We start from the raw sequence: 12,359 nt of genomic DNA, 5'->3' as shown, positions 1-12,359 counted from the left end.
GAGAAGGCTGGAGATAAGGGATCAGTCAGGGACTGGTTTATATCTGTGAGGCTTCACTGGGGTTACGCAGCTCCTCAGCATGAGGAGCCAGAAGTGGCTCTGCATGGACTAATGCAGTCAGTATCTGTACTAAATCAGGCGTTTTAATGGTTTTGGGGAGGGGTGAGGGCTGATTTCTTTGAGGAGAAAAGACACTGCACTCTCCTTGGGCTTGTCAGAGCTCTAGATGTCCCATCCCAGGACAGGCAGGGTCATGCAGCAGCCAGGCTCTGTCTGTGTTGGATAGGGCTGGATATTCTCAGATGGGACACCCAGCAGTATGAGCTCGTGCTGCAGCAGAGGCTGAGGACCAATATTCCTTCCTATTTCTCTAGGAAGGATTTAGCATCCCTGAAAGTCCCTAAGTGCAGAAGAGAGTCAGAGATGGGATCTCCCATCTTTTTCGGGGCTGTAGGTGCTTTGTACCCAGGACCAGCTCTCCCTGGCAATGCCAGAGGGTGCCTGGGAGGGAATGGAGACAATCCTGGGCTTTCCTCTACATTTTCCCACATATCACTGAGTTTTTGAGGTTGTTGCTACTCCTCCAGCACAGAGCAAGTGTTGTTACCCTTGTGTTGCCTCCTCCTTACACATCCAAGGCACCAGCCCAGCTTTGTGCCTGGTGCACCTGTCCTGTGTATGAGCGTGTCCCCCTCTCCATGGGCTCAGGGCTTCCATCCATCCATCCATTCCTGCTCTTTTGTGGACATCTGAGCGCAGAGGAGAAAGCGCCGGGCAGCAGATGTCGGCACAGCCTCCTGATTAGAGATCAGAGTCCCTCTGGAGCAGGGAGGAGCCGCTCACGGGGCAGGTCGGGAGCGCCTTTGGGCATTGTCCCCGCTCCGGTGCCGTGCCGGGCCGCGGGTTCCCACAGCTGCACCACAATGGAGGCACAACAGGCTCCTCTGGGGACAAAACCTAATCTGAGAGATACCGGGGCTGAGAAAGATCTTCCTAAAAAGATGCAGTCAAAAGCTCCTGGATGCCCTGTGTCCAGGGATACCCGATATGCCCGCCTGCGGTACAATTACCTGCAGGCAGGCTTTGTCCGCTCTGGCTCCCCTGAATGTCACACTTGTTCCCAAATACCAGCAGGGAACAATGTGGGGGCAATGCAAGGAAAAGCCTCCTCTGTCCCTCCCAATCTGAAAGTAAAGATCAGATGCCAGCGGTGAAGGGGAGGGAGGGGAATGGTGAGAGCAGAGACAAAAAGGAAAAAGCCGGGGGTTGAGAAGTGCCTCGGTGAAACTGGGTCATGGCTATAGGGTGACAGGCAGAAAAAGGTCCCTGTTCTCAGGGAGGATGAGCAGATGCCTCTGCCCAGTGGCTTCTTGCTGGTGGCCTCATGAGCAGACAGGGCTGGAGGGAGCTGAGGAGAAGGGGAAACATAGAGCCATCCATGCCTGTCCCTCCAGCTACCCTGCACGGTACTCCACGTGGAGTGAGGTGCTTGGATACTCCCATGTAATCTTTCCTGGGCTCAGAGAAGGGCAGCCATGAGGAGAGCCAGCAGAGATTGGAGGGCAGTGAGTGATGGTGGAGTTGGCTTCACCCTGCCACACTCAGACCCTCCTCATGCTGCTGCCACCACGGCAGGAGACACCATCTTCATGGGGACCAAGGAGCTCCCTAGGATCTCCTTCAGGATCTCCCAAGTCTGCCCAGCTTCCAGACTCTTCACACTGCATGTGTTTCTTGTAGCCTCTTCCCCACGGACTGCCCAGACATGAGCTGGAAACAATCTGATTTTCCATCCTTATCTTCCCTTCCTGCTGCTGATGAAGTCAAGTCCTCTTCAGCCCCCTCTTTCCTGTAGGCCACACTGAGAGAGGAATTCTTCCTCTCTCAGTGAGTCCCTTTGTCCCTTGGAGGGGATGTGTGTCCAGCTGAGTGTGCTGCTGGGCCAGCAGACTGGTCACTGGTTGTCCTGTGTCCTGTCCCAGATGGGGAGATGGTTGTCCCAGCATTCCCATGGTCCCTGGAGCTCGGGCAGCAGAGGCAGGAGCCAGGCTTTATCAAAGACTTGCTGGAAAGGCAAACAAGCAGTCATGGTTGCAGTCACTATTCACTGTGCATCCTCTTTGAGAAGGCACAGGACATCCCCATTCTCTTCCCTGCCTGAGGCTGGAAAGGAAAATCAGCTAAAAAAGCCTGTTTATGTCAGCATGGCTGTCCTTGACCCCAGCAGCCAAGGGACACTGACCCCAGCAGCAGGTCCAGCCAGGGAAATGGGGCAGGAAAAGGTGTTTTTCTAGGAATTCAAGCTCTGATCCAAACTCATTGGATGTTAGAGGCAGTTTTTATCAGGCTTTGGTGCAAACTTTTAACAAATCACTGGGAACATGGGAGGAGGCAGAGCAACAGGAGCAAAGACAGATGAGCCAGAGAATCAAATCTGTACAAATCTGTAATGCTCCAAGATCCTTCATTCTGTTGGTAACTGCAAAAAACAGACATATTTCAATGAAATTGGAGAAGCGACTCAGTAGTGTGTGGGATCCTAATGGGAGATCCCTTGTGAGGTCCTGGGAGCAAGGCTGGGAACATCCCATCTTGTCTCCTTGGAGCAGTGGATTGGTAGGAGGGATCATAATGAGAAGTCCTCTGGTTTGAGCAGTGACCCACTGAACAAGCCACAGCAGGGACAACTGCTGAAACCACATTTTGGGGGGACACAGGGGTTCATGCCTTGCAAGAGTTGATGGAAGACTTCCTGCATGGAGAAGATGACCCAAGGGCAGCCCCATCTATTGCCAGATGGCCACACAGAGAGTGTGACCTTACCTCACAAGATAACAAGATTTATTCTGCTCCTTTTGATAGGACTTCGATTAAGGCTTCCACGCAAGGGCACTGGGCATTCAAAGGGCTGAGGGGACATCACAGAGTAATGAAAGTCAGGATTTTCTTGGCTTCAACCAGAGATTTATGGATGCTGCTTGTCTTAGAGCAAGACTGTTGTGAACATCCAACTGCTTGTGACCAGAGCAGAAAGGCAGAATCCATCAAAACTGCCGAGCTGAGCTGAACTCAAAACAAGCCCTGAGACCCCTGGCATGTGAGGAACCCAAACAGACCGTGCTGCCAGTGCTCACAGGGCCTTGGGTCAGCTGGCAGCGCTCCCAGCGCTGTGCCTCGCGCTCCGCGCGGGATGAGCTCACCACGCGCTCAGCCTGGAGACCAAACCCCGCCTGGCAGGGCAGCCTGTGTGTCTCATGCTCGCTCTGACAGCCAGACAGGGCCAGATTTGTGCTCATTCAAGAAAAATGGCCGGGCTGAGTGGATGCAGCCAATCGTTCCTGGTGATTTTTGGGTGACAGCCTCAGCTCGGCGAGGCTTTGCCAATGGAGCAGCATCAGTGTGGAAGGGGTCCCTTGGAAATAAAGCTGCAGGTGCTGTGAGGTAGATCTGTAGCTAAGGAGCCTTTGATGGATTGAACTCACCACCACTGAGCAGTTTTAACCCAGTATCAGGCGAGTATCCCTTGCCACCTGCGCGTGTAAGGCGGGAGGATCAGCAGGGCCACGTGTGCTCTGTGGGCTCCTGCCTCTGGCAACCCTTCCCACACTATTTTTTACTGTGCTGACCTTATGGCTCCTATCAGCCTGCCCCTTTCCAGCTTCCTCTCCCTGATAGCTGGCTTTTGCTCCAAATTTCCTCACGTGTTGAGCAATCACCTCAAGCCTCTCTCCACATTTCTAGGATTCTTGTTTATCTCCCTGCGTGGAGCAGGGCTCTGACGAGGCCCTGCTTTCCTGTCCTGCCTGCCCAGTTCCTCTGTTTACCTATAGCACAAACTGCATTTGTTTGCTTTTTTAGAATGCAAAACAACAGCTCAGTACTAGGAGGGGTGTTTTCTTCTCCCCTTTCTACTCATTTCTCCATGGTCCCAGCCATCTTCTTCAGGTTTTACCACCTGCCAAGGGCTTTTCTTCTCCCCTCTCCATAAGCAATGTATAAAATTTCTGCTGCAAACAGAAATTCCCATCTTGGGGGGCCTAGAGTCTCCCAATGTCTCTAACTTGTCCCATACTGGCCACTATTGTTTTTGCAGGGAAGTAAAGATTTTGATCCCAATGGGACACAAAGGGGAAATGAAAATTGCTTTGCCACCCCCACCTCCCTGCACTCCCCCAATGACCCCTCTCCCCTCCGTGATCCCACACTCTTCCCTCACAAAGCAAACTCTTCCTGGATTATACTTTAATATCTGCAAAGCCTCATGTTTGAAAGAAAAACAAATGTGAAACCAGCTCATGTGAAAAACAGAGAGATGGCCTCTATTGCTCCTGAGAGCCGGTATAGGAGCCACACGAAGGGATCAGGGGGGCAGAGCTGACAGACAGGCACTGTGTCAGACCAGGGATTGGGAGATCAGGAGCTTAAACTGAAAAGAGATGGTCACACAGTGCAAGGGGAGAGGATGATGGCAACAATCTTGGGAGCTCAGCTTTCTTTGCCCACATATTTCTCATTCATATCCCTGAGCATTTATACAAACTCTTGGTAAAAGCAGTGAGGTGGCACTGTGGGGTCTCAAGGCTGGGGACAGCACCAGCAGGGGCATGGTCCTGCCTCCTGAAGAAAAGCCTCCCTGCAGCAGCATCCCACCCTGCAGAGGCTGGGATCGAGCTGGAAACAAAGTCTTGCTGTTCCCTGAGCTCTTCTCTTTTGCATCTGACCCAGTTTGGGGAAATGACAGCTTGTCTGTGCACAGCCCTTACAGAGGGCAGCTCCAGCTCCAGCTCAGAGCTCGGGCTCCAGGAGCCCCTGTAAAGCCCTGATGTGTTTTTCTGTTTTGCAAAGGGATGGGGCTGTTACAAAAGGGAAGCAAGGTGAGAGATAACGATAGAATATGGTTTCCTCTTCCCTCTCAGCTGCCAGCTTGACTGCAGCCCAGGTCAGTAGTGGAGGACGCTGCTGCTGCTGGGTGCCTGTCCTGCGGTGTGTGCAAACCTCGCCTGGCTGCCGGCCCGCTTCCTGTGGGGCAGGTGGATGTGTCCCTTCCATGGGCTTGGCACACTCCCTGCGCCCTGTTCCAGAGCAGCAGCCAACAGCCAGCTCGTTCCAGGATAAAAGCCATGTCATTCTGAGTGTAAAAAACAGGATAACAGCTTAATGATGTCCTTTGTCCACCTGAGCTGCCGACCCACACCGAGGATGCTATTCCGAGGTGGAGATTGCATTTAATGGGCTAACTGGGCAAGTATCAAAATTAACCCTAAATAAATCCCCTTGACTACCTCCTTAGACATGGTCCTTCGAGGTCAGGGAATGGGGCATGAAGGGGAGCCTTTGGGACAAAGGACAGCAGCTGCTCTGCAACAACAAGAGGAGCAGTCAGTCTGTCGAGGACGTGTAGTTCCTTCCAAGAGTACAAAACGCGTTGCCTCCACCCTTCCTGATGCAAAACTTTATGAGCCATGGGGAACAGGAATAAGGAGTTTCCTCATTTTTAGCTCCCAGATTTTGATGATGATCACTGACCTAAGCTTTTTCCCAGTGGTATGCAGAAGTACTGCTCAGTTCTCCTCCACATCTTGGTTTCCAGCCTACAGATCTCTTGCTTGCTACTTGGCTCATCTTGTTACATCAGGGTAACAAGTGACACAGGCTGTACCTCACAAACTGGGACAGCTGCTCCCAGAGCCCTGATTGCAGGGCTAAAATTGGTTATTTTCTTCTCTTCCAGACAGGAGAATTAATTTCCCGTATTTTGACTGCTTATCCTTCTTTATGTAAGTAAAACCAACTCTGAAGAAAGGCTCTTGGCCTCTTTGGGTGCTGTGAATATCTTTCCAGCTCTCTTGACTGGAGACCTCCTCACTGGGCTCTGTGTATGGGACAGGCACAAGGGACTGGGGCAGGGACACTGGCTTGTACTGGCCAGCATGTCCTAGTGTCACCTGGGCTCCCCAGGCTCCCCATGTGCTCATACACATGTGACAGTAACTTCCAGGGAACTGCTGAAAACCTCAAGGAGTGACCAGCACTGGGTACCTCAGTGTGATATTCCAGCATATTAATGGAGCTGGAAACGTGCATGGGGTGGGGGCTAAATCCCAGGCTGAATTATCATCTGGGGGTTTCTCTGTGACTGGCTGATCTGAGGAGAAATGTTCCTATTTTTCTTGTTGCCACATGGATTTTTTCTGTCTTGTCTATGTTTTAGGGTTTTAAATATTCTCTTCCCAAAGGGATCATCTGTTCTTGGTTAGCTACCATGAAGCCACCCCACGGCACTGGTGGATTTCAATGGCTAGAAGGACTTGTCATAAAGACTCTACACTCCCCAAAGGCTTTTAAAAACCACATTTTTAATGAAGTTTAAGAACTGGATCTGAATGCTTCTGAACATCCTGATCCTGGAGCAGCTGGGCTGAAACCTATTCGTGTTGGAAAACCGTTGCTGGTGTGCCAATATTGCAAGAGCAAATATTGACTTACAAGTATTGCATTTGCATCTATGAAGAATTCTCACTCTCTTGTTGGAGTATCAGTCCTTTTCACCTGCAGCCTTTCTCCTGAATAAATTACTGCTGTAAATTCCATTGTTAACATCCTTGTCCTCAGGGTACGGGTGTGCTCTTCAGGCTTTCATGGAAACACAAAGAGAAGATCACCCTTTTTATACAGAGAATTACAATTTTTTTTCTGGAGAATTTTTGAAGTTTGTGTTTTCTGTTTTCAGTGGTTACCTTCTATCCTCATGGTTGAGCTCTGTGTGACTAATTCCTCCTTCATCTGCAGTTGGGCAAAAATTATTCCTATTCTCAAGAGACCTGAAAGACAAGAGCCTTGGGTTGGGAGTGAGGCAGAGTCCAAGCACACCCCTCACTTCTGGGGCAGCTGGAAGAAAATTACTCCAGCCACAGATGTCTCAGCTCCTCTACCCACATGGGAGTGACAGCCCAGCGGCAGCAGAGCTCCTGGGGCTGCTCTGCAGCCAGTGGAGGCTGGAGCCAGGTTCACTTTGAGATTTGTGCTCTGAACTGTGTGACAATCTTTTCACACTGATCTGAAATGATTGTTCTGAGTGCCCAGACCCACCAGGGTACTGCTCATAATACTGCTTATAAGGCCAAGAGCTGTTCTGTGATGAAGGCCACATAGCAATTAAACTTGCCAAGCGCAAATTGCATTGCAGTGACCCTAAGAGCTGCTGTAGGGGATGAGGGGTGGTACAGGCTGGGGAGCAAGGAGGGCTGGTGGCTTCTGGCTGGTTGCTGTCACCAGAGGAAGATGTGTAGATGGGCAGTGGAGGAACCCCCAGATGTTTGCATTCATGGGGGGATGAGACACCTGCAGAAGTCACAGATCAGCTCCAGCAGGGTCCAGCCTAGAGAGTGTTGTATTTCAGAGTCAGATCATATACATTAAATGGCTTTCCCTGCCTAGGAAACCTTAGGGCCTGGATGAAGGCTCCCCAGAGGATGCTGTAGAGCAAGCAGAGCTCTGTAAGTTGTTGGGGAGAATGGGAAGGCAGTGTTATATTGAGCTCTGTGCACCCACCCTGTTTATGCCATGAGCTGCAGCACAGTGCTGGGCTGCAAGGCAGCAGAGCTGCTGTGCTGTGCTGTGCCTTGGGGACATCCCTAAGCAAACCCTTCTCTCCAGAGGGGAGGTGCTGGGGCCCTGCAGTGTTTCTGGGTCGCTGCAGTCTCAGAGGAGCAATTCAAAGGGAAAAACACATGCACATTTCTGAGCACAATTCCTGAGGACAATGGAGCCCAGCGCCAGGCGATGCTGCAGTCCAGGAGCATCCTCGGAGGAGGACGAAGATTTACAGCAATACCTGAAAGAGGAAGACTATAGTTAAACTTCCAGTTCCCCCAGAAGGTGGAAGACAATAAGCAGCCATCAAAAGGCATTTCCTGGCCATCTATTGTTCCCCTCTCTGAGTCCTGCTCACGCTTTGCACATGGTCTGCAAATGGACAGACTTTCTAATGATAGCACCAGGTGAAGAGCTGCGCACGTGTTTTGTGCCAGAGCCTTGGAGCAGTCCCTGAGCAGCTGGATGAAGGTGTTTCTTGCAAACGTTTGTGGCTGGCAGCATTTCTCTGTCTCACAGCTGGCCTCACCAGCCTCAAGAGCTGTCACGGTGTCCCACTCCCATCCCCACTGCCTGCACAGCTCTAATCCCGCTGGAGGCTGGTGTGAGCAGGGACTGCTCCCTACCCACTCTCCAAGCACACACAGCATGTCTCCTCTCCAGGTTAGGGCACCCGACCTATCCTCCATCTCTGCCAGTCTTTATCTCACCCCATTTCCTGGCCCCAGCTTTTCTGTCCTAATTAAATGGTAAAAACACGTGGGATCCAGGCCAGGCACGAATGGTTTCAGCAAAGCAATTAGCCCTACGTGAGCGAGGAACAATTAGCGCGGCTCTCTGGAATTCGGCCATTGTGCGGCTCATTGTATATTTTTGCCTTAAAAGGGGGCCAGCGTGTTGGGAGGGGAGCGAGGGCCCCCGTTCGCAGAGCCGGGCTGACATTTGCACTATGTTAGTCATGCTACATGTCAACATTTTTGTGAGCTTTCCAAAAACAGAAATTCTAATGGGATGTTTTAATCCCATCTTCACCCCCGCACGTCCCCCCGCCTCTCCCCCTTCCAACTCCCACCTCCCTCCTCCTCCTCCCTGCCTTGCACGGCGCTAATACCATCCCCTCTCAGCTTTGCCTCCCGGAAACCAGGCGACGCCAGAGCAGTGAAATTCCTATTTAAACTTGCATCACATGAAAAATGAACTGTTGCTTTTAATCCCTTTTGCAGCGGCAATGGGAAGGGAGCAAACAAATTTCCCAGGGGTGCGGTGGGGAAATTGGAAGGGGTGGGCTTTTGGAAACACCAAGGCAAGCTGGGGGAAGTGGTGGGTGAATATTGACTCACTCATCTACCTTTGAAAAACCCCTCAGTTACTAAATTGGGACACCTCAAGGACAAGGAAGAAGCCAAGAAGCTCTGGGGGCCCAGAGAGAAGCCAAAATCCCTGTGAGCAACCAGCATTTTGAAACAGCCTTTGCAGGAGCATTTCAGGGCCAGAGTAACACGCATATCTGATCTGGGTTGGGTGCAGATGGTGTGCACAGGAGGCTGTGGGACCTACCACAGGCCCTGAGATGCTCAGGGCTGAGCAGGGAGTTAAAACACATCCCTGATCTGTCTGCCTGGTTGCTTCTCCCCAGGAGGTTTGGAAGTCCTGGAGCTGTAGGTAGCTGTGGCCAGGAAAAGAGTGGCCAGTGTCCCATCACAGAATGTGGCCAGCCACTGCATCAGACATGGGCAAACCCCTGAGATTTAAGGGGTTATTAAGGCAGGTGCTGGTCTGGAGGAGAGCACAGTGCAGGGTTTGGCTGGGATGGGCTCTGGGAGCAGCCTGCCTTTGGCTGCTGTTCCTTATATATATTAAAAAAAAAAAAAAAGAAAACAAAAACAAACAAACAAACAAAAAAAACCCAACTAAACAAACTATATATGACAGTTCTTCTGTTGCTGGAGGGGGAACATGGGGTTCACTGGGCCTTTGTCCATCCAGTCCAGCCCAGCATGAGATTTGATTCCTGCCTTCTCCTTGGGGTAATCATCAAACACTTCCCCTGACATCAGCTTCTGGCTTCTTTTCAGAAAGGCGAAGCAGAGAGGGACAGCTCACAACAGGAACATGAGAAAATTTGGGGCCAGAAAGAATGAGAGGCCAAAAATTAAAGGCCAGGAGCTGCAAGCTCTGCTGACCACACCTCTGGAAGGAGCTTGGGACAGGCTGGCCATCATCTACAGCAAACTGTGATCTCAGCTTGTTGTGCTCCTGCTCTGCCTGTACAGACGGACACGTACAGACCGACATGTGCAGGCTCCATGCACAGCCCACAAGGGAATCTCCCAAACAGGCACCAGCCCAGGGGACAGGGACCATGGTGTCTTTGACAATGTCACCTCTTGGAAAACTGAGGCACAGCGAGCTGAGCTCAGTCAGTGGAAAGCTGCTGTCTGTCTGTCCAGCTACCTGAGCACTGCTGAAGGCTCTGGCTCTATGATAACCTCATGCAGTGCAGGGTTACCAGTCACAGTCACTGCTTATTTAATTATTGTCTTTTCCCACCCCAAATCCACGCTGCCAGTTAGTCTGAGCAGTGTGCAACAGCCAATCTCCAGCCCAGGGCAGCTGTAAATCTCCCTGGTTTGCTCTCAGGGTCAGCACCACACGAGGCACCTGCAGCCAGAGACTGCTGCATCCAGCCCAGCAGCCCTGGCTGGCAGCAGTGTGACCCCCCCATGGCCCAGCAGCTGTACCCATGAAGAGGAAGTGCTCCTGCCCACCAGCTCAGGGATTTTGGGGTGACAAAGCCAGGTCTGTGAACACAGTCCTCAGCTGCCCCAGGAGTTGCTCTTGGGAGGAGAGAGATGCACAGGCTACAGGAAAGAGGAGATACATCCAGCTGATTTTGATAGTTGAAAATCCCTTTCCCTCATGTTTTTACCTTCATTCCATGGTTTTAACATCAAAATTCCATGCCCCAGGGGAAGGAGTGGAAAGCTCCCCTTGCACACCTTACGCTGCCAAAACTCCCCTGAGATCAACCTCGGCCGTGAAGCACTGAGAGAGGCATTAAATCAGCAGTGGATGCCCCACCAGTCCCCCCTCTCCCCACACCTTCCTCCCCTCCCCTGGGCTGAATAGGGAGCATGAGAAACCAGGCTGGGCAGGGACGGCCCCGTGCCCCTCGCTTTCTTTCGGGATCAGAGCATCTCTGGGGCCGCTTGTGTTCCCCCAGCTCCTCTCCCCCCTGCAACACCGGGAGCTGTAATCTGGAGGCAGCGGGCCTGGAGATGGAGAAAAATGCAGGAATGGGGAGGGGGGGAGTTGGGGGGGGAGACAGGGACTGTCCCTTCCCGCTACCACCACCGCCAAAGCCCCAAATTCTTAGACCTGGAGGAGTCACCACCAAATTCCATTCAACTGACAGAAAAGAAATCAAATCCTTTTAAAGAGAGCCCACTTTCCCCGCAAGAATGCTCCCTCAGCCTTTTGTTGAGGGCTTTGCTTGCTCCCAGCAGCTCGGAGGAAGCTGCTCCAATACATTAACCAGTTTAACTTGCTCGTGACCCCCTCTGCCCAGCGCACAATGAAACTCCTCGCCCGCTTTTCTCCCTGGCTCCTTTTCAGGAGCTAAATCCCCCGCTGTTCCCTGCTCGCTGCCTCTCTCACTCAACCTTTCTCAGGCCTCTGCTTCAGCCCCGGGAAAATAATGACGCTTTGCATTTGTATAGCCCCCGGCCCCGTGGGATCTCACAGTGCCCTGCACGGATCGAATCGTGTCCTCCCGCCCCGCCGAGGAGACCAGCAGACCAGAGTGGAGGGGTAAAGCGATGTAGGGTCTGGGGCCACGGAGGGTAGAGGGGGCTGGCAGCAGGACCTGGTGGTGCCAGCGCTGGAGCACATCGGGGTTGATTGGCATGGGGACAGTTCAGTATCAGGAGATGCTTCATAGGCACTCATTGCAAGAGATTTGCGTGCTGGGCAGGGACATGCTGACCTGCTCCACTCTGCAGCCACCTCAAAGGCACTGCCGGACCCTCTGCTACAAGGGCAGGAAGGTTTTTTGTTTCGAAGGTGTTTTGAAAAACCGCTAGATAGATGAAAAAAGCTGAGCCCTTGCCCTGGCCCTGAATAGCGGAGCCTATCAGACAATGGCAAGTTAACCAAACGCGGATCGGGAGCGCAGAGTTCTGCCGCGGGGCTCTGCCGTTTTCCTACCAGTAATTGATGCAAAATCTCTTTTGTGCGCTCAGAAAAATCCCAGAAAGAAAAAGCGGGGGGGGGGGGGGGGGGGGGGTGAGAGGCAGACCACGGGCAGGATCCAGCTCCTGGGCCGCCCTCCTCCGACATCTCCCTACCAAACCTGAGCTGCACAGTGGGAGCAGTGGCCGCCCGGCCGCAGGTCGGGGCCGAACCCCGTTAAATACCCCCGACAATACCTCAGCGGCGAAGTCGGCGCCTGACAGAGCTTTTAACCCCTGTCCGACGGAGCGCGTAAATCGCTGCGGGCAGACAATGCAGCTTTGCAGCTCGAGCGCGGCATTTCTCTCGGATGACCTGAACACTTTATTACTGGGGATTTATTAACCATTTTTAGTAGCCCTGAGAACCTGGGAGCCTCTTAGGGACCACCTATTGAGTGCCGGGGTCAGGCTGCGAGCAGGGGCGATGCGGAGAGTTTAAACCAATTTAAACCGAGCTAATACCGTGGTATGGCTGAAAGGGAGATGCCCCACGTGCAGCCTCAGCCCTGGGTTTGGTGCGGGGCTGAATCCAGT

The sequence above is a fragment of the Pyrgilauda ruficollis genome, unplaced genomic scaffold, assembly GCF_017590135.1.
Source record: "Pyrgilauda ruficollis isolate IOZ18807 unplaced genomic scaffold, ASM1759013v1 scaffold16, whole genome shotgun sequence".
Taxonomy (NCBI): Eukaryota; Metazoa; Chordata; class Aves; order Passeriformes; family Passeridae; genus Pyrgilauda; species Pyrgilauda ruficollis.
Note: the sequence above shows the minus strand (reverse complement) of the source record.